Below are 26,242 nucleotides of genomic sequence, written 5' to 3'. Positions count from 1 at the left end.
GTGTGTCTAAAAACAAGATGAAAACAGTAAATCTGAGGGAAATTATCTTGCTGCATGAACAGATAATTTCACTTGACAAGATTTCTTAAATTAAGATTATTAAATCTAGAAATAAGCATGTTGAACTCTTAAAATAAGAAATTAACTCTTAAAACAAGATAAATTATCTAACACTTCTAAATCTTAAGTTTTTTTTTATCTTGGTAGGAAACAAATAATGTGCAGTGCACTCTGTTTGGGCCAGTTCATCGCTGCTCGCAGCTTTAATTTATCTTGTTTTAAGAGATTTATTTTAAGCATACAACATGCTTGTTTCTAGATTTAATAATCTTAATTTAAGAAATCTTTTGTCAAGAAGTGTACTTGCATTAAATCTGGTTGTTTTAGTCAAGATTACGCAAAAATATATTTTCCCGACAGGAGTTGCTGGATTCATGGGCACTCTCAGTCTCATTATGTTTCACTCTGGAGTCAAATGGGACACTATTTGGTAAAATTCAGTATACCAGTCCTGTCTGGTGGATAAATATCAAATTGATTTGAAAATGTTTACACCGGTCCAACCCTCTTTGCTTTTTTCAAAATATGTCTCTTCATTAACCCTCTGGAGTCCATCTATTTATTGAGAATCCACATGTTTGTTTACAGTAATAACTATATTTATATGATATGTAGACAAGCTGAGAAAGCCAGTTGAAAGTTCATCATAGGAGCTTTCACAGTGTGACATTTATGTTTCTAGACCTTTTTTAAATTGTGAATTTTCTTTCCACAATTAAAACCATTACCATTTTCAATTTACATGCAAATTGTTTTGTTTTTATTATGTATTAGCTTTAGCAGCTTTCATACTTTGTTAATTAAAATAAAATGAAAAATCCGACTGATAGCCAAGTTTGTGTGGAGAAAAAGGAGCCATGCATGTGATGTAAGGACAGACTGAAAGATGCTAAACAGAGACAGAAATTAATGCAGAGGAAGTTGACAAATCTGAACCAAAATCTCCTGGACTTGAGAGGTTTAATATGTTAAGGTTGACAGAGCCCCTCTCTCAGACAAAAACAACCAAACAGAAGCAAAAGCACCAAAAGAGTCAGTCCGATCTACTCGATGCAGAGTGGTACAGTACGGTGCAGACCCCCACCCCGGCCCCTCAGGAGTTTCTAAGATGCCAGTTTGAGGGCATCCTGGCAGCTGGCATCTCTGCAACTGTCTTGCATCGTCTGGCATTCACCCTTCCTGCAACAGCTGGACAGGGGGCAGACTGACAGTCACAGACAGCAAAGATCAAAGAGAAGTAAAGATGGAGGGACAGAGCCCATCTGTCAGCTGCAGCAGTCAGATCCTGTTCACTGCTGCACAGAGGACAGTGGTGGAAGAATCACTCACATCTTTTTCTTAAGAAAAAGTAGCAGACCCATCATTTAGAAGTCCTATGTTTCAATCAAAAAGTCCTGTATATATACATTTCTACTTACTGCAAGTCAAAATATTAGCAAAAATATGTACATCAGATTTAAAAAAAATAGACCAACAATTAATAGGTTAATGCTGCGTTCGATAGCACTCGGAACTCGGAAAGATCTGAGTTGGAAATTCCGACTTTCGAGGTAAATGCGTTTCATTGCTCAACCTCAGAGAACATGGCCGACCACAGCGAGTTGATGTTTGTTTGGATGTCTTTGGAGCATTTAAAAATTATTCTGGGGAAGTACATCAGCTACCTGGTACAACATACAGTTAAATGGTTTGTGTCCTCTTGGGGTCCAAATATAGGGTGGAATTGTGGTCTGCAAATACTTAAGAGACAAAAATATAATTAAATCTTATCAATTTCCTGGATACAATAAAAAGAAGTGCAGTATTACACCTTATAGATTAATGTAGTTTAAATATGGGAAAAACTACAATATTTTTTACACTTTTACTGTGCTTTTTCGTCCCTACTGTGCTCACACAAACTCTTTAATTAACAGAGTTGGAGTGCAAATACCACCACAAAGTAATCCTACACTTTTAGTAACACAAATGCTAAATTAAACGAGACATAACAGACTAAATGTTGAAGATAAAGTGACTGTTTACCTCTCACGGTGTGTGGCGCCATTTTGCTTTGATGTTTTCCACGTATTCCCGACCTACTCAGGCTGCTCGGATCCTACCAGAATTCCAGAGTCGGAATCCCTAGTTGAACGTTCTATTGCACTTTTCCGACTCGGAGGTCGGATCTTTCCGAGTTCCGAGTGCAATCGAACACAGCATTATCTATTAGAAGGAAAATGAACAGAAAATAGACAGAAAATGAATTGGCAACTATTTCGATAATCAAATAATCCTTTTTGCCTTTTTTAAGCAAAAAGCCAAACATTTGCTGCCTTCATGCTGCTTGAATGTGACAATTTGATTATTTTATTTGTGATGCATAATAATAAGCTGAATAGCTATGGGCTTTGGACTGTTTTACTGAATCACACATACTTTCTGAAGATGTCATATCCCGATTACATTTTATGGCTGACATTGGCAGCTGGCATAAATCTTATGCTTTGTTTTTTGTGTGTTCTCATGCTGATAATTAGCGATAGATTAACAACACAGGACGCTTTGGCTAACCAAATATAGCTCAAACATCTTAAATGATTCATGGTTCAGGTACATTTGCATGTGTGAGGTGCTGGGCTTAAAGTAAAAAGGCAAGGTTAACACACGCAGAGCAACACTGGCAGTAACTCTCTTCCAGTGAGTGATTATAACACTTTGTTAAACTGGAAAAGCAATTTAAGGCTATATATATGTGTGCCTTAGCCTTGCACCATTTGCAGGCTCTTATCTACCCTTTAGCTAGTTATTTTAATAACTGCGTTTCCTTGATGGCTTAATTATGTTCAATAGATGTTATTGTGTGTTTGGTATAGTGTTGTAGCTTTGCCTTAATGTGCATTCATGCCTGAAAATTACCTTGCCATCATTTTAACTTTTCATACTCTGTTTCCTTTGATGTGGAGACATTAATTTCAGATGGCTGTGCTGAATGCAATTTGCATGAGTGATCAGTCTTAGTTCTGTGTGTTGTGTGTGTGTGTGTGTGTGTGTGTGGGTGGACCTGGTGTGTTCTTGCCTGTTCTCCCTCTGCCTTGTTCTGCGGGTGAGTCACAGTCATGTGCAGTGGTGTGAGCTCAAAGGTGCACCGAGACTTTGTTCCTGGTTAGAAAATCAATTTCAAATACATTAATACATCAGTTTTACAAGATCTTAAAGGATGGTTTAACATTGTGGGGTTAGATCAGACCTGGGCATTGGGCTTACCAAGAAATTAGAAATCAATACAACGAAGTGCTTTTATTTTGAAGGCGGTTTACGTATATCTGCCTGCATGTATACCCACCTGCAAAGAAACGCGTTCCACAAAATCCACTCAGTTACCTCGGTACCTTGTCAAAAACATGTACTGCTTTTTTGCATAAAGTTAATAAATTACTGGTTTACTGCATAACATACATGCTCTATATAATAGGTCTCAAACTCGCGACCCGCAGGCCAATTGCAGCCCTCATGACGGTATTTTGTGGCCCCAACCTTGATATGAAAGTTTAATGTGAGTTTTATATGAATGGCACTTTACCGTGTTGTGTGTGGAAGGTCCCTTTATTTACTTTTTTTGTAAATTTGTGTCTTTTTTCTGTAATTTTGTGTCTTTTTAAAATTAATTTTGTGTCTTTTTTGGTCATTTTGTGTCTTTTTGGGGTCATTTTGTGTCTTTTAAATAATTTTGTGTCTTTTTTGGTCATTTTGTGTCTTTTTTTAAATAATTTTGTGTATTTTTTTTGGTCATTTTGTGTCTTTTTTGGGTAATTTCGTTAATTTTTTAAGTAATTTAAATTGTTTTCCTGTCATTGTGTGTCTTTTTTGGTCATTCTGTGTCATATTTTTGTAATTCTCTGTCTTTTTTTTTCATTTTCTGTCTTTTTATAAGTAATTTAGTTTTTTTCTTACATTTTGTGTCTTTTTTTTGGTAATTTTGATACTGCCTCCAGCGGCCCCCAGGTAATTTGAGTTTGAGACCCCTGATCTATATTGTTTTAGTGTTTTGAATGTATGTTTAGTTGCATTCCTGGCTGAATGACGTTCGACTCTTTAACTGATAGTTCACTAGATTTATTTAAAATCGCTCCATGAAAATAAAACTCAGACATTCTTTGGTCACCTTGTGAATCCACCGTAAGAGCTAACAAACATTAGCATTAGCACTTGAGCTAACAATCACTTTTACTACAGTTAAGACAACAAATATAGCCACTAATATATATGACAGAAGAAAATAAACTTTAACAAACCTTGTGTCCTGTCAGTCAGCCACTATAGAAGCCTTTTTAATACTTTATACCAACTTTATATGAATTATGACGCACTAGTTATTATTTACCGTTCTTTTTCATTTTACCGTTCCACCTGTTATTTCCTGTCACAACCTTTCAAAATAAAAGCAGCCGTTTCACACTGGACGGCACCTTTTCAAAATAAAAGCATCACAACATTGTAAAACACCCAGAAAATTTACAAACATGAAAAACAAGCTATATAATACAAAAACACCAATAGGAACCTTGCTAAAGGTAATTTACAGTTGTGTTTAAAATAAATGAAAAAGCAACTGCTACAGACATTTATATTTATTTATTCATGTTATGTATTTACTTTTTGCCTCCATACCCCTCTGGATGTAAATAGTTAAATTGTAGGTTTTTCTTTTTTCTTTACATATTCATATTATTAAAAGGGAATGGACAATAAACATTTGAAACAAGAAGCTATGGATACAAAACCCTTGGCTCTGTACAATTTTGATACTAACAACTGTAAATCCTTTTGTACTTGTCAATTGTTGTGAAATTTCCTAATAAAAAGATAATTAAAAAAAATAATAATAATTAAAAAGTAGTGATTGGAGTACTTTTTACTGCTGTATTTGATTTACTCCACATCAACAGTCTTATCATATTATATCGTATTCTTATCAGTTGTTAGAGCCATTTTGCTTTGATTGTTTATTTGTTTGTTTGTTTGTTTGTTTGCGCCTCCCACCGCCGGGTGGAGAAGAGCGCTCATTATGGATTCTGAGGTCATGAGTTAATATAAGGCACCGGTGTATGACTGATTGTGTTGAGATGCCCAAGAGGCACACAGTTTTTTGACCGCAGAAATGTGATGTATACGTTGGAAATATAAGTTTATTTGTTTAAGAAAGGAGTATATATTTGTTTGGAAACATTATAATAAAGTGGGTTAATTGATATACGGAAACTGGACATTTCATTTGTGCGTGTAAAATACTATAAACGGGATCTCATCGTACTAGTGGCATCTTTTTTTAGTAGCAATCTGGTCACTACATTAGTAACAGCTCAAAACCAGATAATTTACTGTATTTTATAAAGCGATTAAATTAATATTGAGCAGAATTTAGTTCAGAGTTTTGGTCCGGCCCTCTGCAACCTTCACAGTTTCTCATGTGGCCCCTTGGGAAAATTAATTGCCCACTCCTGGGTTAGATGATAAGATCCATGCTGCTTTCGTGCAGGTTTAAGCACTGTACATGAAAAGGTATAGCCTTTATGTATGCATTCAGAGAGTATATACATGTCTTTATGTCTTATTTCATGCTGGCTGTGTCTTTAAAATATCTTTTTTTTTTTAATTGGAGATCATTATATCCATTTTTCCTTTCATACTTTATAAAGAAAAATAGTTTTTACGTCAAGTTTACATACATGGGTCAAAAATTAAGCGTAGTGATACAAAAAGTGATTCACTAAATTAACAATTTGAGTACATGTGTAACTATGTTTGTCTTATTTTGAAGGTTTAACTATAAAAGAGTTGTTAGAACCACCAGATTACATTGGAAAATCACATATTTTAACATTTGAGACTTATTAGAGCCACCAAATCAGCATTTCCATTGAAAAAACACCAATTTAACAACCTAGGATAGTTAATATCCGTGTCTTCTTTGTCCGGTTTGAAATTGGTGACAACATATAAACACCTTCTAATGCACAACATGGGTCAAAAATGACCTTGTGCATTAGAAGCGTAGTGATAAAAAAAGGGGTTTTATTCAAAAAGTAAGAAATGAAAACAACAAATTAGGATGATGATCAAAAACAAGTTATTTGAGCAAAACCTGCAATACTGAATGATGAAATTCATTTTTTGCAAAGATATAGAATATAAAAACTCAGTCGGGTCACTTTAGACCAGGGGTGTCAAACTCAAATACACAATGGGCCAAAATTTAAAACTTGAATAAAATCGCGGGCCAACATTGAACAAATAAACCTTTTAATATATACCAAACATGTTTTGCTTTAACATTAAATATGGAACCAGCAACACTTATATACATACAATATATAACTAAATAGTGCAGACATGCAAAATCAAATTTCAAATAAAAAACACATCAATGTCATTAATTTATTAAATAAAAATTAAATAAAAATCGTATGCCTCTTTTCTATTTGCATCCTTCTGATTTAAATATCAAAATAAAGTTTTTCAACAGGTTAATACATTTAAAAATAAAATAACAATAATAAATCTAGTATTAGCGCTAAATGCGCCGTATAATACCGGCGGGTCAGCTTTTATAGTACAATAATAATATAATAATTTGGTATTGCCTCGCGGGCCAAATAAAATTACACTGCGGACCAAATTTGGCCCGCGGGCCAGAGTTTGACACCCCTGCTTTAGACCCATGTTGTGCATCAAAGGGTTAAACTCCCCTACAGCAGCTATTCTCAACCTTGGGGTCGGGACCCCAATTGGTGTCGCGAGATGATTTCTGGGGGTCGCCAAATCATTTTGGAAGTCAGCTCTGTCTCCACTGTGTTAAAGTGTTCATGTGGTAATGTGTTTTAGTCTCTTTGGTCACTTAATGTCTTTTTTGGTCATTTTTTGTCTTTTTGTGGTCAATTTGTGTCTTTTTTGGTCATTTTGTGTCTTTTTTTGGTCATTTTGTGTCTTTTTTTTGTCATTTTGTGTCTTTTTGTGGTCAATTTGTGTCTTTTTTGGTCATTTTGTGTCTTTTTTGGTCATTTTGTTTCCTTTTTTGGTCATTTTGTGTCTTTTCTTAGTCATTTTGTGTCTTCTTTTGTCCTTTTGTGTCTTTTTTTAGTCATTTTGTCTTTTTTGGGTCATTTTGTTTCTTTTCTGCGTCATTTTATGTCTTTTTTTGGTCATCTTGTGTCTTTTTTTGGTCATTTTGTGTCTTTTTTTTTGTCATTTTGTGTCTTTTTGTGGTCAATTTGTGTCTTTTTTGGTCATTTTGTGTCTTTTTTTGGTCATTTTGTGTCTTTTTTTTTGTCATTTTGTGTCTTTTTGTGGTCAATTTGTGTCTTTTTTGGTCATTTTGTTTCCTTTTTTGGTCATTTTGTGTCTTTTCTTAGTCATTTTGTGTCTTCTTTTGTCCTTTTGTGTCTTTTTTTAGTCATTTTGTCTTTTTTGGGTCATTTTGTTTCTTTTCTGCGTCATTTTATGTCTTTTTTTGGTCATCTTGTGTCTTTTTTGGTCATTTTGTGTCTTTTTTGGTTATTTTGTTTCCTTTTTTTGGTCATTTTGTGTATTTTTTGTCATTTTGTGTCTTTTTTTAGTCATTTTGTCTTTTTTTGGTCATTTTGTTTCCTTTTTTGGGTCATTTGGTGTCTTTTTAGTCATTTTGTGTCTTTTTGTGGTCATTTTGTTTGTTTTTTGGGTGATCTGAACTGTGCGTGTGAGATTCTGTTCAGTGAGTGGGGGTCGCGGACAACATGCATGTTAAATTGGGGGTCGCGACTCAAAAAGGTTGAGAACTACTGCCCTACAGGACATTGATGTAGGAATCCACCATGCATGCGGCCCTATCATGCTCCCTAATAACTGTCTACCTGGCCTGTCTGTTGTATCTATGTCTTATGGATGTATGACAGCCCTGAAGCTGCTCCGCCGCCATCATGGAGCGCTCGACATCTTCATGTATTTATGACTCTATTAAAAAGCTGCACAAGGACACGGGGGGTGGTGTGCTACCATTCTTTGCTCTCCGTCTCTTTTTCTTCCTTTTCTCTCAGTCATTAGCTCAGATTTATGCAACCGCCGGCTGATGGGAAGTAGATAAATGTATGGCTAATATATAATATTGAGTTGGGATATTTGCAGGCAATATAAAAATATTCTGTCTTTCGTCATTTTTATGACGTTGCATGTCGTTTATCACCAGCATTTAATGTGTAATGCATGAATTATTGCAGCTATAGGACGTATTCTCTTAACGTTAATGAATTGTCTTACGATATCAGTGAAACGATTTGAGGCATTTTGAGAATAATTAACTACTGGCAGACTGTTTATGACATACATTTTTTTTTTTTTTATTTGATAGGGACAATGCAGTTAACATAGATACAGGACATGCATCCGATGTGCTGCATATAGAGATATAGCTTCTAAAAGCTAATATACAATTACCCCATCTACAAAATATAATAAAATTACAAACAATTACAATATACATTTACCCTGAGAAAAAAAAAACCCTGTATGAATATAGCTTAGAGTTTAAGATCCTAACAAATCTATACAACAATAAGGAAAAGAGAAAGAAAGAAAAGAGAATCCAAATCCAAGGTAACTACTCAAACAAATATATACAATATTAATACTAAGGATAAAAAGAAAAACATTTAAAAGCCTGCCACTTCAAAGAGTAGAAGGAAATGTGGTTTTACAGGCTCAAAAAAGCTGGTTGAAAAACAATTTTGTGTTTGTTTTTGGTTTCGAAATGTCGACCCAGTAAGACAAAGTGGAAAAAATGATTATCAGGTCATATAGGTGAGGTTGTGCTGGAAAAAAAGGATACCAACAAGGCATGGTAAACATTTTTAAGTGATATATATAAAGGCAGAATGAAAAGTATTCAAAAATGGCCAAAATAGCCCAAGACCCCAATGGGTTAAATATGCCAGTATGTCTTTGTTAAATATAGTGATTATATTAACAAGATCACTGCAATGCATCTAACCCAAGTGTCACATTTCTTGCTTTAACTTGATTTGTCCTAACAACCAATTTCAGATATCTTTTCATTTATTTCTTCTCTTCCAGAAGAAGCTCACAGCTGTTTAATTTAACGGCAAGATAAATGTTAAACTTCACAGAACACATGAAATATCAAGAGAAGCATGCACATTTTTACTTTGTGTACACAAGCAATATTCAAGGGATTGGGAATCTACAACCACCAACTAGAGACAGAGCATAACACTAGCTACACTGTAAAACTTTCAGTGTAAATGTACAGTAATTAACTGGCAGCAGCTTCGCCTGCAAAGCACTGATTTCTTTTCTTTTTTTTTTTTTTTTGCAGTTTCTTAAATACAGTGTTTAACTAGAAATGCATTTGCAGAATATTACTCTATTGTTGTAAACTTATAACACAATACTGTTCACCGTTTTGCCAGTAAATAACATTACAGTAGGCCTACACTGTAAAATTTACTGTATATTTGCAGTACATTCCTGTAAATTATGGCATTCTCTTAAAGTGCTGTAATCACATATTTCTTCTCCCTGATTGCATGGTATGCAAGATATAGTATGACACTGTGTGGCAGCAATACAGCAGAATACTGTTTCATGTTTTCAGGTTTTGATTTCATTGTAAATCTACACCTGAGTTTTACAGTGTATAAGTCTCCTCTGAAATGTGTTACAGTGGTATGTACACTCTTTAGGCAAGGCAAGTTTATTTGTGTAGCACAATTCAACACAAGGTAATTCAAAGTGCTTTACATAAACATTGAAAACAGCAAGACACAATTGAAAACAGTAAAAACAGTCAATTAAAACAGGGAAATGGAAATAAAAATAAGATAAAATAAGATACAGCAGGATAAGAAAATAGATAAAATAATAAAAAGCACAAGTCAAACATTGCGTAATTAAAAAGTAAGGGCAGTAAAGTGTTAAAGTTAAGAGTACGCTGCAGTAAACAATAGTGTTTTTAGTCCTGATTTAAAGGAGCTGACCGTTTGGGCGGACCTCAGATCTACAGGTAGTTTGTTCCACAGGTGAGGAGCAGAATAACTGAAAGCTGCCTCAATTTTAGTCCAATTTATGCAATAAAAAAAGTAGTACAACCCAAGGTTCAGTTGCAAATACTGTATATTGAATAATGTTTCACCCAACTTCTCAAAACCATTCAGAACAGCCCAGCAAGTGTGAGCATTATGAAAGCAACTGTCAGGAAAATCCATGGAGGTTATAACAGCCTATCCGCCAGTGTGCTCATTATGTTCGTCTAAACAACATGTAGACCCATCTCTCGGAGCAAATTAGCGCCCGAATTGATGCAACTTTGTTCTTATATAAGGGGCTTCAATTACTAAAGCTTTGGTAACTTGAGCTGTGAGGAAGCAGTGTAATACACTGCAAACATAGAGATATTATTATAGAAAACACATTATATTGTCTTCTTTGTAACACTGTTGATGCTGGTTTAATCTTTTTCAGTGTGCATGACATGGAAGAGTCCAGTTTTTGGAATGGATAGGACCTGCTTTGTATACAGTAATTAGTCTTTGGTAGCCAAGCAACCAGGGTCAGGTGGCGACCACCAATCAGAGCAGAGCAATCAACTGAAATCAACTGCTATGTAATTTGACGCCACTGTGAGAGGTGGAAACAGGTTTAAATTGCCCCTTGAACAGAGAGCATTTTTGGCAAAACCATAATTCCTATGATTGATCCGACTTCACTTTGAGCATCCTGAGTTCTTCCTGAACGTCTACATATGTGTTTTGTGAAGAAAAATGAAGAAATTGTTCTTTTAGAGCGATCAGAAGAAACTGGTACCTCTGCTTTCCTCCAGATATTTTCCCGCCTTTTTACCATGGCAGTCAATGAGACTGTGGGTGGTGATGGTGGATCATCTGTGTGTCCTACGCCCAAACTATAACTCTGACAGCTTTAGCAGACCAATGTGAGCAAGAAGACAAGTTTTCATACGTTTCTATGTATAAATTATTTCTGTAGAGTGGCATTTGCGGCCTCAAGCGCAGTCTCCAAATGTATTTTTTGACAAATTTTTCTCTCCCTCTCCACTCTAGCAATGATTTCATCCACTCTAGCCTCTCCATAGAGTAACATTGAGGGGTACATTTTTTGTTTTTGCCTAATTATTTGAAAACCGTTTGTCGAAACCCTTAGAAAAGTCATAGCACACCTGTCATGGCCGAGCCGGTCGATTTGATACCTTTTTAGTGTATGTGCAACCAAAACTCTCCACTCTATCGATGATGTCATCCACTCTAGCCTCTCCATAGGGTAACATTGAGCGGTGCTTTTTTTGTTTTTGCCTAATTATTTGAAAACCGTTTGTCGAAACCCTTAGAAAAGTCAAAGCACACCTGTCATGGCCGAGCCGGTCGATTTGATACCTTTTTTAGTGTATGTGCGACCAAAACTCAAGGAGGAGTAGTCGACCGAAAAAACACGGAAGAAATGGAAGAAGATATCAAGCCTGGTGAGTAGTATGTAGTGTGCTTTTTCAAGCACACTCAAAAAAAAAATCATGATTTATTTGAAAAAAAAAAAAGGAATGGAAGGAGGAGACATGCAGCAAAGGGACCTCAGGCTAGATTTAAACCCACTCTGCCTTAGTGGTATATATGCTTTCTACCAGTGAGCCACAGTCATTATATAGTTTAGTGATTTTTGCAGGGTAGTGTGTTTATGTGGTAAATGCCTACATATGTTAGGGGACATACTGAATTAAGGTTACATGTGTCAATTATCCCGAGGCAACAGAGGACCTCATACCACGTCCCTGTGTCATTTACACCCACAGTGGATACCTGTCCAATCAATCAATGAAAAGAAGCCTTTGGCTATGATATGTGCACATGCTTTCACTCACACACACACACACACACACACAAACATGCATGCACACACACACACACACACACACACATACGAAGCACATACATGCTCTTCCACCTTTACTCTGCACTTACAGACAAATTAAGACATTGATTGCCCTCCTCGTACTTAAACTTGTATTGATTTGTCTCAGCTGTCTGAAATTACCTCCAGCCTGAATACCTCATGAACACAGACATGGACGCATGCACAAACACACACAGACACACATACACACACACACACACACACACACACACGTAGCATATTTAACCAAAAATAATTGTAAAATGCTAAGTTTGCCTACAGAGATCGTAACAGCATTCCGGCAAAACAGCTGTCACAGGTTTGGATCAACACACACACACACACACACACACACACACACACACACACATTCTTGTACTTCTATCTTTGTGAGGACCCTCATTGTAACAGTGAATTCCCTAGCAAGGTTATAATAGTTTTGGATTTTTCATTAGTTTGTTTTAATTGGGTTGTGAATTTTTGTTTTCAAATTCAGTTAGTTTTAATTAGTTTTCAGAGTGAGTTTGCTAGTTTTAGTTTATTTATTTATTTTTTAAATGCTTTCGTTTTAGTTTAGTTTTTTTAGTAATGGGGTATTTGTTGGGTGCCAGATTAAAAAAAGTCACAATAAATGTTTCCTTTATTTCCTTTGCCTTATCCATCTTCATTACGTATGAAAAAAGTTGTCAAAGACAAAAATGAAGGACATTTTCACTATAATTTTAGTTAGTTTTAGTTAGTTTTGTAACCACAAAATACAGTGTCAGTTAGTTATCGTTATTTTTTTAAAACTTGTTTTTATTTTTATTTCAGTTAACGAAAATGTTTTTTCAATTCTAGTTTTAGTTATTTCGTTAGTTTTCATTAACTATAATAACCCCTAACCCTAACCCTAACATGAACCTAACTGTAACCTTTAACCCTTAAAACAAAGTCTGAAATCTAAAAAAAAAACCTTTAAAGAAGTGAGGACCGGCCGAAATGTCCTCACTTTGCAAAAATGTCCTCACTCTGTTGGTTAAAAACGTGTTCCGGTCCTCACTATGTATGAAGTACAAGAACATGCAAACGCACACACACACACACACACACACACAGCTTTGAGGCACACAATCACTTACAATGCCGTCTGTTGATTCATGGCAGTGCATCAATCTTTTGTGCCTCTCAGGTGTTCAACTTACAAACACACACACACACACACACACACACAGCTTTACACTCAAAATAACTGAAGATGTACACACACACAGACACACACAGACACACACTGACACACACCGACACACACACATGCCCCAGTGTAATTGGCTGCCTGAGCTGGGACAGAGCCCAGGGTGGGGCTCAGGTGATGAGGGGGAAAGATGTTGATGAGTCTAAACCACCTGAAGAAATCACCTCTTTTCTCTCTGCTTTATATTCCTTTTGTGTCACTCCTTCTTTGTGCCGTTTCCCCCCATACAGCAGCTCCAGATGTGATAAATGAGTCACTTGGACGGCGCGCTACAGTCTTAAATCATATGCGTCCTTCTTCCAACAGCGCCGTCTAAACAACCTTCCCTTACATGAGCAGAGAATATGGTCTCCAAGGACACAAAGAAACTCCTCATGTCAAATATTGTGTGTGCTTGAACTTGACTTCTTCACATTAACTAGCAGTTTCCTCAGGCTGCAGGCACACTGGCCTTGTAAAAGTGTGGGTTGGATCCTCGGATGGGAAAATGCGAAGTGGAGAGTGTGGTGTGAAGTGATTAGGTCTTTGTCCAACTGCCTCTGGCTGCACTACGACCGACTTCTGCCAAGGAGAGGAGGAGGAGGAGGAGGAGGAAGAGGAAGAGGAGGAGGAGGAGGAGGAGAAGGAGGAGGAAGAGGAGTAGGAGGAGGAGGAGGAGCAGGTCTGAAGATTGTGATATCTCTGAAAATTAACAATCAATTTAATAACGGTTGTGAGCAGTGTTTGTTTAAGTTACTTAGATATAGTAATTAGTTACTGATTGCTGATTACTTCTCCAAGAAAGTAATCCAGTTACTTTACTGATTACTTATTTTCAAAAGTAATTACCGTATTTCCTCAGTTTAAAGCCGGGCCCCTATTAATGACCGGCCTCATTTAGTAACCGGGTGTAAAAACAATTTTTAGTAAATAAAAGCCTCTTTTATAAGCCGGGTGTCTTACCGGTGTTATGTCAAAGTCTGTTCCCCCGTCGATATGTGTCCCCCTTACCTTAACCTGCACCAACCTGACCCCTGATCCCAACCAGTCCTCCTTTAAGTTGTTAACATGAGCCCAAGTTTACCTTAACCCCAAACAGTTCTCTCTACAAGGACTAACCTTCAACTGAAATCCTAACTCCAACCGTGGAGGTGATGCTACGGAGAACACCATTCAGGAAACATCATTTGATGGTAACAGATTTCAACACAACACCTGTATTTTGAAGTTTTGCCACACAAGTTAGTACTGTAGGTAAATATGGTTGTTTCTCCTGCTGTCCTAGTCATTCTCTGTAAAGTCGAGCCGTTTACGCACGTTCTTATGGGCTTTTTAGTAGTTTAGACATTTTAAATCCTGCTTAAAATGAACATTCAGCGTGCTGTTCATTGTTTGTTTACATCCCAGTACTTCCAATATGGCCGACATCCGGGTAACTGGCTACAATGCGCTGTGTAAAACAGTCTAAAAAGTGCCGGTCAGAGCTGCTCTGATTTTCTTTTTTTAATAAAAGCCTCCTTCAAATAATAGCCTGCCCCTATTATTAGCCGGGTCCCAAACTGATTTTTTATTAATAGAAGCCCCGGCTACTATTCGAGCAAATACGGTAGTTACTTTAATTACTTTACTTAGTTACTTTTCAAAAAAACATGATGCATAACCTGAAAACGCTATAAAGCAAGACTTAATAAGAGTTAATTTCTTATTTTAAATGTTCAACATGCTTATTCCTAGATTTAATAATCTTAATTTAAGAAATCTTGTCAAGTGAAATTATCTGTCCATGCAGCAAGATAAATAAATCAGATTTAGTGTTTTTATCTTGTTTTCAGACACACCTTTTTTTTGCAGTGTGTGCACACTATCGTTGGATTATTGCTGTGCAGTTCAGCAGAGTCTTGCATACTATTTGCTCATCAACTGTGTGTGCTGCTCATTGACTCATTACCCAAGCTGTGGTTGAGTAAGCACCATTTTACTGAAAAAAAATTCAAGCAGACACCCCTCACAGAACGCTTATTTCCACCAACATACACATTTCTTGTGGTCATGACCATCAGAGAGGAGTCGTATTAAATGAGGATGAATGACAGACAGACTATGATTAGAGTTGTGCCATTAGTCAGCCCACCAGATCCAGCAAAAACACAAATTCTTGCCAATAACTGTAGCAGAACAGAAACGAATATCCATCAAAAACCAGGAATCCGCCCACTCTCCACTGTGAGTGAAGGCTGGCCTGAACCCAGCACAACTATCTTACACCTACTGTTTCTAATTAGCTGCTTAAAGGTAATGTCAGTCAACAGTTCAGTTGTAACCTTTACGAACAAACAAAACACTGCCACGCATGCTTGCAATTAAAACTGAAACATAATGGACAGCTAGCAACTTTTTCCTTTTTTTCCACCCTTTGCAATGTGATGAGTGTAAAGATGACAAGGAAACAAGATTTAAATGTGAAAGAGAAGATGAAGATTGGAATAATTAGGAGCAGAGACGACCAGAGGGAGCTGAGACGAATAAAGGGGGACGCTAAATTTGCATTTATGTGCTTTAGGAAATTTAAATACCCCTGATAGAATAGCATATCACAAAAGAAACACATTTAAGTAAAGATGCATAGAAATAAGAATGAAACGGAGCGCTCAGAAAACCCTTTTTTGCCTCACATTTAGTGTTTGTTGCACAGTCTTGGGAACAAAGTGAGAGTGAGGAGAGAGGAATATTTTAACCCTCATTCATTCCCCATGTTATTAAATGTTGCTGTGTGTTTCTGTGCTCTATCTTTTTTATATCAACTTATTTTATGATTGAATATTTCAAGTATTCTTTAAATATTTTGTTTTTGATAACAACTGGTCATTATTTCTATTTTGCCTCACATACTTTATGAAGAAAACAAATTTTGTATTATTACATAGCTAACTACCTGGCTAAGTAGCTTTCTAAGCTAACTACTTAGCGAGGAAGTTAGCTAAGTAGTTAGCTTAGCAAGCTACTTATCTAAATACTTAGCCAAGAAGTTAACTTAGTAGTTAGCTTAGCAAGCTACTATGTAGCTATAAGTAGTTAGCTTAGCAAGCTACTATGTTCCCCTATCTTATTTCTTTCTTTTATCTGTGAAAAGTGCTATATAAATAAACTTTACTTACTTACTTACTTACTTACTTACTTAGCCAAGAAGTTAGCTAAGTAGTTAGCTTAGCAAGCTACTTAGCAAAAAAAAATGGATACGGGTCATTTTTGACCCATGTTGTGCATTAGAAGAGTAGTGACACAAAAAGGGATTTTATTAAAAAATGAATAAAGGAAAACATGAAATTATGATGCATGATGAACAAAAACAAACTAATTGAGGAAAACCTGGAATACTGAATGATAAAAATAATTTATTGCAAAGATATAGAACATAAAACATACATATCGGGTCACTTTAGACCCACGTTGTGCACCAAAGGGTTAAGGAAAGCTTATTCTCTTTCCTGATGAAGAAGTGCAGAAAAACAGCGGAGGAAGGAGGAGGTGAGAGACAGAACCCCCACCGTCAGCCCCTCTTCCTCTCCTCCCGTGGCAGCGTGTCATTGATCTGCCTGCAAGCAACACTTCTAGTGGTTTGGGAGCGAGCACAAGGGGAGCAGGCGCGCAGACTAATCGAACGGCCAAATGAAAATTGAGAGGCAATTTAGGGAGCCAATAGCACAGAGGATTCTTTATGAAACAGGAGCCGGGAGTGTGTGTTTGTGTGGGTGTGTTAGTGTGGTGGAGAAAGTATGGGGTGACATGAAAGAGAGGGAAGAGACGGAGATCAATTCAACACATTAGAGTCTTGGACTAGATCAGCATCTCTCCTGGCAGAGAAAGCACCCACTTCCTCGTCTCCCGTTCCCTCCATCTTCCCCTCTCTTCTTTTCTATTTTCCCTCGCTGTCGTTTCCTGTTTCCTGTTGCTCTACTTCTTTCTTTCTGATGACTAGACCTTGCACCTGCAGTGGGCTGCCCGAGGCCATGAAGTCTCCATTAATGTTGTAAGGGTTGGATGAGGCGTGCTGTGAAGTCGGGGTGGTGTTACGAGCTGTTGCAGCGGCATAATGGTGTCTTCATCACTCAATCTGCTTCTCTGAAATAGCACGACACAGTTGCCATTAGCTCTAATGTGCACGTGTCACAGTGCTTCCCAGTAGCCTAAACCATCGTAGCATTTGTAGATTTTGTTTGGATTGGTTCCCCGTTTCCAGTCTTTGTGCCAAGATTGGTTAGCTGGCTGTTGGTGGTAGCAGACATACAGACCTCAGAGGAGTATCGATCCCTTCATCCAACTCTCAGCAAGAAAGTGGAGAACGCTTTAACCCTTTATCGGGCGAAGAACTATATTTGGTAACTTCAGTGGATATCAATGGGGTCCCCATGTCTCTCTGTTTGGTCGTAGAACCACATGGATTTCTTCCAGCTAATCAGCAAAGATCAGGCTACGTCACAGACAGTGACACCATGACATCTGACCAATCAGTATGATAATAATATTATAATATTAACTTTATTGACCTTGATCTCCAATGTAAAAATGAAAAAAATAGAAAATAAATCTGCAAGAAACAGTCGTACAAACAGAGTTATTCTTCAATGACTTGTACGAGGAGAAGTTGAATATGAAGGCATATTAGGGCATATTAAGTTTGAATAAAAATAAAGATACAAACCCGGGGGGGAGGTAATATTTCAAGAAAAAAGTTGCGAATTTACTAGATTAAAGTAGCAAATCTACAAGAAAAAAATTGCAAATTTAAGAGATTTAAAGTGGCAAATATGCGCGAAAAAGTTGCAGATTTACAAGAAAAAAGTGGAAAAAAGGAACTTTTTCCTCACAGATTCACCACTTTAAATCTCATAAATCAGCACATTTTTTTCTCGTAGATTTGTCACTTAAATGTCGTAAACTTTTTTTTTTCAAAATATAACCCCCCTCCGCCGGGTCCGTATGTTTTTTTGTTTTTTTTTACACATTCTGGCTGTATGTAATATTCTCCAATATTCTCTAGGGTTGAAATTTGGAATTTGCAATTATTTCAATGAGTGTCCTATTAAGGGTTAATCCGAACCCTGAGATCCAAGTTTTCACTTATGTACATTTAGATCCTTGTTTTATATGATCAACTGGGACTGTTTGACTGTCACATTTCCTGGGTTCAATACAGGCGGCAACCTCCGGGTCTGAGCAGGCATTCTACCAAAAATTCCAGCAGGGGGCGCTGAGGTAAAACATTTCTGTCCATTAATTACAGTGCAAAATGAGAAAACTTCTCACTTGATTTATTACCTCAGAATTTTTTTTGTAGGACAACACTATGGTCTCAATCACTGGTAAAAAATCTTCTTCAAGACAATTTGATGTTAACAGTGTAAATAATGGCCCCATTTAGAAGAAAATAGGAGATAAAGAATCCTGTCATCAGGAGAGAAGCAGAACAATGCGTATCCACGGCAACGTGTCAATAAAGTTATATATAACGTTATATAGATATAAAAAAGGACATTTAGCGGTTTGGTCTCATAACTTTGACCCTTTCAATGTAATGACAGTTAATTCGGACGTTTTGTTCAGTAAAAATGTAGATGTAAATGCAGAACAATGCGTATCCATGGCAACGTGATATAAGGTACAAAGTGAAGTTCTAAAAATAGCGCACACATTGTTATACATACATGTACAGCTCACGGTTCTATAAATAAAAGCTGCCGTTTTGTTGAATTTACGCTACAAAACCACTGATCTGGGTTAAGTGCAAAAGACTTCCTGGTAAGAAGTTATAAAAGACAGTTAAAACGTCAAAAAATGTACGAAAATAAATGTCCGGAAGCAAAGTAGTCGTGATGCTGACGTAACTACCAGAAGTGACAGTTACGTAAAAATGAGATGCACAAAACGTGATGCACAGAAGTTCCGTAATGTTTAAATCTCATTGATATAAGTGCATTCCATTTACCATTTTTACCATATTTTGCTGCCTGTGCAAACTACCAATGGAGTCATTTCTAAGGGGACACAAACAACCCAAATAAATCCGAGAAGAGCCGATAGTGGATATCACTGACCTGCACAAGCATAGTTAATGGCAATATTGAGTGTGCTTGAAAGAGCACACTATATATACTATTCACTGGGTTTAATCCTAGATTTTCTTTTTCCGTTTCTTCCGTGTTTTTTTCGGTCGACTACTCCTTCCACAGTTTTGGTCGCACATACACAAAAAAGGTATCAAATTGACCGGCTCGGCCATGACAAGTGTGCTATGACTTCCTTTTCGTTTTCAAATTATTCAGCAAAAACACACCAGAAAATCCCCCCAATGTTACCCTATGGAGAGGCTAGTGTGGATGACATCATAGCTAAAGTGAAGAGGGAGAGAAAAATGTGTCAAAAAAAAAAAAATTGGAAACTGCGCTCTTTTTGGGCCTTTTCGTGTTTGGGGATGAATCTTTGGACTTTCTGCTTCAAACTAGCAATTTGAAGATGTCATTTTTTCTTTTTTTTCATACCTTCCTGATATTTTATGAACTCAATTTATACAATGATTCATTGTAAACACATATCCCATTCTATTTATCAGATTTGTACTCGTTGCAGTTACATAACAGAAATCCCCTCTCTCACTCACTTAAGAGCAGACCTGGGCATTGGGCATGAGATTACCCAAAAAATTGAGATCAATACAACCACACAGTGCTTTTATTTTGAAGGCGATTTATGTATGTGCATGCTTGCATAGGCACCTGCAAAGAAATTTGTTCCACAAAAACCACTGAGTTACCTTGTTAACTTATTGTTAACACTTATTGCTTCTACATGCTCTATATTGTTTTTGAGGTTTAATGTATGTTGTGTTTAAAATAAATGGAAAAGTGAGATAGTGATTGGAGTTTTTACTGCTATATTTGACATTAAAATGGTCATATTATAACATGTATTCTAACAGCTCAAAACCAGATAATAAACTACAGTTTATAAAGTCATTCAAAAAAAAATTTGAGCAGAAAGAGTTTTGCTCCAGCCCTCTGCGACCTTCACAGTATCTCATGTGGCCTCTTGGGGAAATGAACTGCCCAACCCTGCTTTATAGAGTGTCACATTTAACCATTATATATATATTTTGTAACTTTAAATCTAAAACCGTCCTGAAAGGACTCCCAGCTCTGAACTTGCTGCTCCGTCTCTCTCTCTGCCCTCTGACCCTGCTCACAGCGGGAGGCGAACAAAAAGGGAACTTTCCCATGGGAATGTTGAAGGTATGTCACTAATATCATTACTGTATGCAGCACAGCTCACTGAGTCACCAGGATGTCCAGACTGGAAACGTCTCCCTCTAGAACAGGGGTCTCAAACTCAAATTACCTGGGGGACACTGGAGGCAGTATCAAAATGACCAAAAGACACAAAATGACTGAAGACACTAAATTACTTTAAAAACACGCAAAATGACCCCCCCCAAAAAAACACAAAATTACAGAAAAAAACTAGATTACTTAAAAAAAGAAACAAAATGACCAAAAAAAGACACAAAATCATTAAAAAAAGACACAAAATTATCCCAAAAGACACAAAATGACCAAAAAAAATATACACAAAATGATTTAAGAAAGACACAAAATTACCAAAAAAAGATACAAAATTACCAAAAAGACACAGAATTACCAAAAAAGACACAAAATTATTAAAAAAGACACAAAATTACCAAAAAAACCCTAAATTATTTAAAAAAGACACAAAATTATTCAAAATACACAAAATGACAGAAAAAACGAAATTACTTGAAAAAGAAACAAAAGGACCAAAAAAGACACAGAATTACCAAAAAAGACACCAAATGACCAAAAAATACACAAAATTACAAGAATAGACACAAAATGATTTAAAAAAGACACAACAAAACACAAAATGACCAAAAAAAAAGAAACAAAATTACTAATAAAGACACAAAATTACCAAAAAAGACACAAAATTATTAAAAAAGACACAAAATTACCAAAAAAAAAGTAAATAAAGGGACCTTCCACACACAACACGGTAAAGTGCCATTCATATAAAACTCACATTAAACTTTCATATCAAGGTGGGGGCCACAAAATATCGTCACGAAGACCGCAATTGGCCCGCGGGCCGCGAGTTTGACACCCCTGCTCTAGAACAAAGAATGGTGGCCTTCTTCCGCCATGCTTCCCTGCCTGCTGGCAATTACAGCTCCAGCGGCTGAATCATTAGAGTAATTTACTTACAAAGTGCTCTCTACTCTGCTTTGAAGACTCAAACTGCCCCGCGTCTCCCTCCGGCATCGGACCAGCACGCTCACATTTCGACCCAGTCGATATAAATGATCATCTTCCTTTGCTCTCTTATAGCAGCGGCCTCTGAAGTTCTCTGCATCCAGGTGTAGTATTTGCAATACTCCCAGGAGCTGCATTGTGTCCAGCAGACTAGAACCTCTTTATATCAATACACTAACAGGGACAGAGAGTCTCAGTGGTGCAGTATTCTTTTTAACATCCTTTTATGTGGCATTAACCACGCTAAGTTTTTGGCTTGGAAACAAAAATGCTTTTAAACTGGCATGAAATCACTTGCTTTTATAAACATTACCAGTATTGATAGATTGGGTCAATCTGAAAACAAAGAACAAAAACAGAGTTCTGATGCCTTGCGCTCTTTGTAAAAAATAATATTGGAGTGGTGGATTTATGGCGTTTGATGCACCGTACTTGTAGAGATTTTACCCACCTCTAGGCAAGACACAAGTCCTTTTCACGTATTGATTTTATTTTTGCCTCTAGAACAGGGGTGGGGAATTAATTTTCGCAAGGGGCCACATGACCAACACCACAAAGGTTGTGGGGAACTAAATTCTGCTCAATATTAATATAATCGCTTTAAAAAAAACAGTAAATTATCTGGTTTCGAGCTGCTACTGATAAGAATACATGTTATGATAAGACTGTTATTGTGGAGTAAATCAAATATAGCAGTAAAAAGTAGTAAATACTCCAACCACTGTATCACTATTCCATTTATTTTAAACACAACTGTAAATGACTTTTATGATGTAATGTGATGTTTTTATATTTTTATATTTTCTAGGTGTTTTACAATGTTGTGATGCTTTTATTTTGAAAAGGTGCCGTCCAGTGTGAAACAGGTGCTTTAATTTTGAAAGGTAGTGACAGGAAATAACAGGTGGAATGGTTAAATGAAAAACAAACGGTAAATAATAACGAGTGCGTCGGTCGTATTTCATATAAAGTTGATATAAAGTATCAAAAAGGCTTCTTTTTTATTAACTTTATGCAAAAAGCAATACGTGTTTTTGACAAGTTACCAAGGTAACTCAGTGTATTTAGTGGAACATGTTTCTTTGCAGGTGGGTATGCATGCAGGCAGATATACGTAAACCGCCTTCAAAATAAAAGCACTGCGGTTGTATTGATTTCTTATTTCTGGGTAACCTCACATGGCCCGCGGCCTGAGGCTTGTTTAAAAAAAATAATGGCGGTCATTCCCTTGCCAGTCACTCTTTCAGATCACAAGTCTGTAGTTGTTCTTGTCTTGATTCGCTCCACCTCATTGCGAGCTCCTAAATGGCGTTTTACTACTACCTTACTTTGTGACGAGTCATTTAGAAATCAGTTTATGGCTCAATTTAGTGAATTTATCAATATTAACAAAGGGTCAGTTAGCGACCCAAGAATACTCTGGGACGCTGTTAAAGGCTTTGTTAGAAATAATGCTACACCGAATGCATCTAATTTAAGAAAAGCCCGCTCTGACTCAGCTGGAACGCAAACTTTCAACATTGGATAACTTATTACAACAACATTTTGATGATCAGGTTTTGAGAGCCTCCACTTGCACCCTTTATCAGGTTTTTGTACCACAAGAGCAGCTAAACATGTGGTCAGCTGGGTTTATAGCAGCGATCAAAACACATATTGCATCTAATTTCATGTTCAACACGTGTGCAGATTGGATTACCATTTGCAAGATCCTCACAGCCATCAGCTGCATGAGAAAATTGCAAAAAACACTACAGAGACACCAAACAACAACAAAAAGAGACAAAAAAAACTATAAAGTCTGTCTTTCTACTATGTAGGTAGACTCTGGGGCCTATTACCTCTTGCTTAATGTTTTTTTTTAATGTTTTTGTGTGTGATTTTTGTGTGTTTGTTATGTGTTTTTTTTGCCATTTTTTGTATTTTTATGTGTTTTATGTATGTTTTTTGTGTTCTTTTTGTGTGTTTTATGTTTTTGTGTGTGTGTGTGGTTTTTGTATTTTTTGTGTGTTTTTATGTGTTTTTTTCTGGGGGGTTTTTTGCCATATTTTGTGTTTTGTGTATTCTTTGTGTTTTTCTTTTTTTGTGTTTTTATGTATGTTTTTGTGTATTTTTTTTGTGTTTTATGTTTTTTTTGTGTGTGTGGTTTTTGTATTTTTTGTGTGTTTTTTTGTGTTCAAAATGTTGATCAATGTTGAAGTCAAAATGACAAAATTATAATCAGGTGAGGGTTGTGTTGAAAAAAATGATACCAACATTTTTTAAGTCGTTTACACAGGCAGAATGAAAAACAGTCAAAACCCTGAAGTTGTGCTAAGAAAATACCAAATACCAAACATAGGTATAGTAAATATTATGTGGTATATCAGACCCCAGAGGGTTAATTTTCTCTATGGGCATGATTAAAATCAACCAACCAGACATGGAGGAATACAATAACTGATAATCTAGGTGTTGATCATTCTAAAATGCAGCAGATGCACATACACATATACAATTAAATCCCAACATCGTGCATAAGCGTTTAGCCCGGTCTGTGTGCTATATGACATTTACCGGTTAATCATTTCGTCAATTAATCAAATGTCAGCCTGGGAAAAGCAAATGGCAGGTGTTGCCTGATAAAAAGGGATCACTTATGGGGAGAAATTAAAGTGCTGCATACCAAGCAGGAGGTGCAGAACGTACAGAGAGGAGGAACGGGAACACGCTGCTGCAGTTTTATCACAAAGCTTCGCAATACTTGTAATTTTACTCGGCCTTGGATTCAGACAACAAAGACATAGTAGTGCACAGAGTGGTGAGTCACACTCCTCTCTGCCTCTCACAACTCTAAAAAAGCAGGTTTGAAATACAGTTTGAGGTATTCATCCTACAGCTCAATGAAAAATACAATGTTGATTAACTTTATTTTTATAATACACAGTCTGTTTTGGTCATTTTATGCAGTTTTTTTTTGCCATTTTGTGTATTTTTCTGTCGTTTTATGCCTGTTTTTTTTGTCATTTGGTGTCTATTTTGGTTGTTTTATGCCTATTTCTGGTCATTTTGTGTGTTTTTCTGTCATTTTCTGTCTGTTTTTTTGTCATTTTGTGTCTGTTTTGGTCATTTTATGCCAGATTTTTTTCATTTTGTCTATTTTTCAGGGTTTTTTTTAACCATTGTAAACTTTGGCTACCCCCCCATTGTCCATTGCCTCTATGAAGCCGAACTCAATGTAACTTTCATGGTACCCTCTCTTTTTCTTTCTGAGATATTCAGCATTTTCGTCTCCCTGATGCTTCGCCATTTTTCAATTAGCTCTGTGTTTCTGTTGTTAGGTGAGGTAACCACCAGGTGAGGTTACCGCTAGGTGAGGTTACCTCTAGGTGAGGTTACCGCTAGGTGAGGTTACGGTTAGGTGAGGTTACCACTAGGTGAGGTTACCACTAGGTGAGGTTACCACTAGTTGAGGTTACCGCTAGGTGAGGTTACTGCTAGGTGAGGTTACCGCTAGGTGAGGTTACTGCTAGGTGAGGTTACCGCTAGGTGAGGTTACCACTAGGTGAGGTTACCGCTAGGTGAGGTTACCATTAGGTGAGGTTACCGCTAGGTGAGGTTACCACTAGGTGAGGTTACCACTAGGTGAGTTTACCGCTAGGTGAGGTTACCGCTAGGTGAGGTTACCACTAGGTGAGGTTACCACTAGTTGAGGCTACCGCTAGGTGAGGTTACCGCTAGGTGAGGCTACGGTTAGGTGAGGTTACCACTAGGTGAGGTTATCACTAGTTGAGGTTACTGCTAGGTGAGGTTACCGCTAGGTGAGGTTACGGTTAGGTGAGGTTATCGCTAGGTGAGGTTACCGCTAGGTGAGGTTACCGCTAGGTGAGGTTACCACTAGGTGAGGTTACCACTAGTTGAGGTTACCGCTAGGTGAGGTTACCGCTAGGTGAGGTTACGGTTAGGTGAGGTTACCGCTAGGTGAGGTTACGGTTAGTTGAGGTTATCGCTAGGTGAGGTTACCTGTGTATACTGCAGGAGGGATGTTACACATGTCCTTATTCTATTGATACAGCCTTTATTTTTAAACTTTTCTATAGTGATTGTCCTATTTAAATAAATGATTAAACGTTAAATGTAGCCCTTATTTTGTTGTTTTTGTCTCACTAATGAATTAAATGCTGACTCGTCGAAATTTAACACATTAGATTTATTACATCCCTTAAAATCAAGAGGGCTTCGTGACCCCCTGTGGATCCTTGGCGCCCCACTGGGGGGGACGGGCCCCCCCTGTTGGGAATCACTGCTGTCTCAGGTGTGGGTGGACCACAGTGGAGGCCCACTGGCAGCACCGGGTCTCCATCCATATTCAGCTAAGCTCTTCTCAGCGTGCCAGGAGAGAGAGGGGAGCGGTGCCATGCCTCAGAGGACGGTGTGTGTGTGTGTGTGTGTGTGTGTGTGTGTTCTTGTTCTTGTTCTTCCTACATAGTGAGGACCAGAACACGTTTTTAACCAACAGAGTGAGGACATTTTTGCAAAGTGAGGACATTTCACCCGGTCCTCACTTCCTCACTTCTTTTTTGAGATTTCACACTTTATTTCAGGGTTAAAGGTTACAGTTAGGTTCATGTTGGGGTTAACGTCAGGGGCTAGTGAACAATTATTATAGTTCACGAAAAGGAAACGAAAACTAGAATTGAAAAAACATTTTCGTTAACTGAAATAAAAATGAGAGTTTTAAAAA

The 26,242-nt window shown here is 37.1% G+C and overlaps 1 long non-coding RNA gene across 2 annotated transcripts in view; it reads right to left on the bottom strand.

Moving 5' to 3' along the window:
- Positions 1–267: 267 nt before the first annotated feature.
- The window catches only part of LOC131982946 (uncharacterized), a 596,045-nt gene continuing 570,070 nt past the window's right edge, over positions 268–26,242 (bottom strand). Inside the window, exons 1-3 of one of the 2 annotated variants that reach the window (XR_009395438.1) lie at positions 4,335–4,432; positions 3,104–3,201; positions 268–2,265 (exon numbers count right to left, since the gene is read on the bottom strand). This is a non-coding gene — a long non-coding RNA (uncharacterized LOC131982946). Of the gene's footprint in view, positions 2,266–3,103; positions 3,202–4,334; positions 4,433–26,242 lie in introns of those variants that run through there. The other variant, XR_009395439.1, reaches the window with a different exon arrangement.

The sequence above is a fragment of the Centropristis striata genome, chromosome 13 (assembly GCF_030273125.1).
Source record: "Centropristis striata isolate RG_2023a ecotype Rhode Island chromosome 13, C.striata_1.0, whole genome shotgun sequence".
NCBI lineage: Eukaryota > Metazoa > Chordata > Actinopteri > Perciformes > Serranidae > Centropristis > Centropristis striata.
Note: the sequence above shows the minus strand (reverse complement) of the source record. Positions and strands in the feature narration are given on the sequence as shown.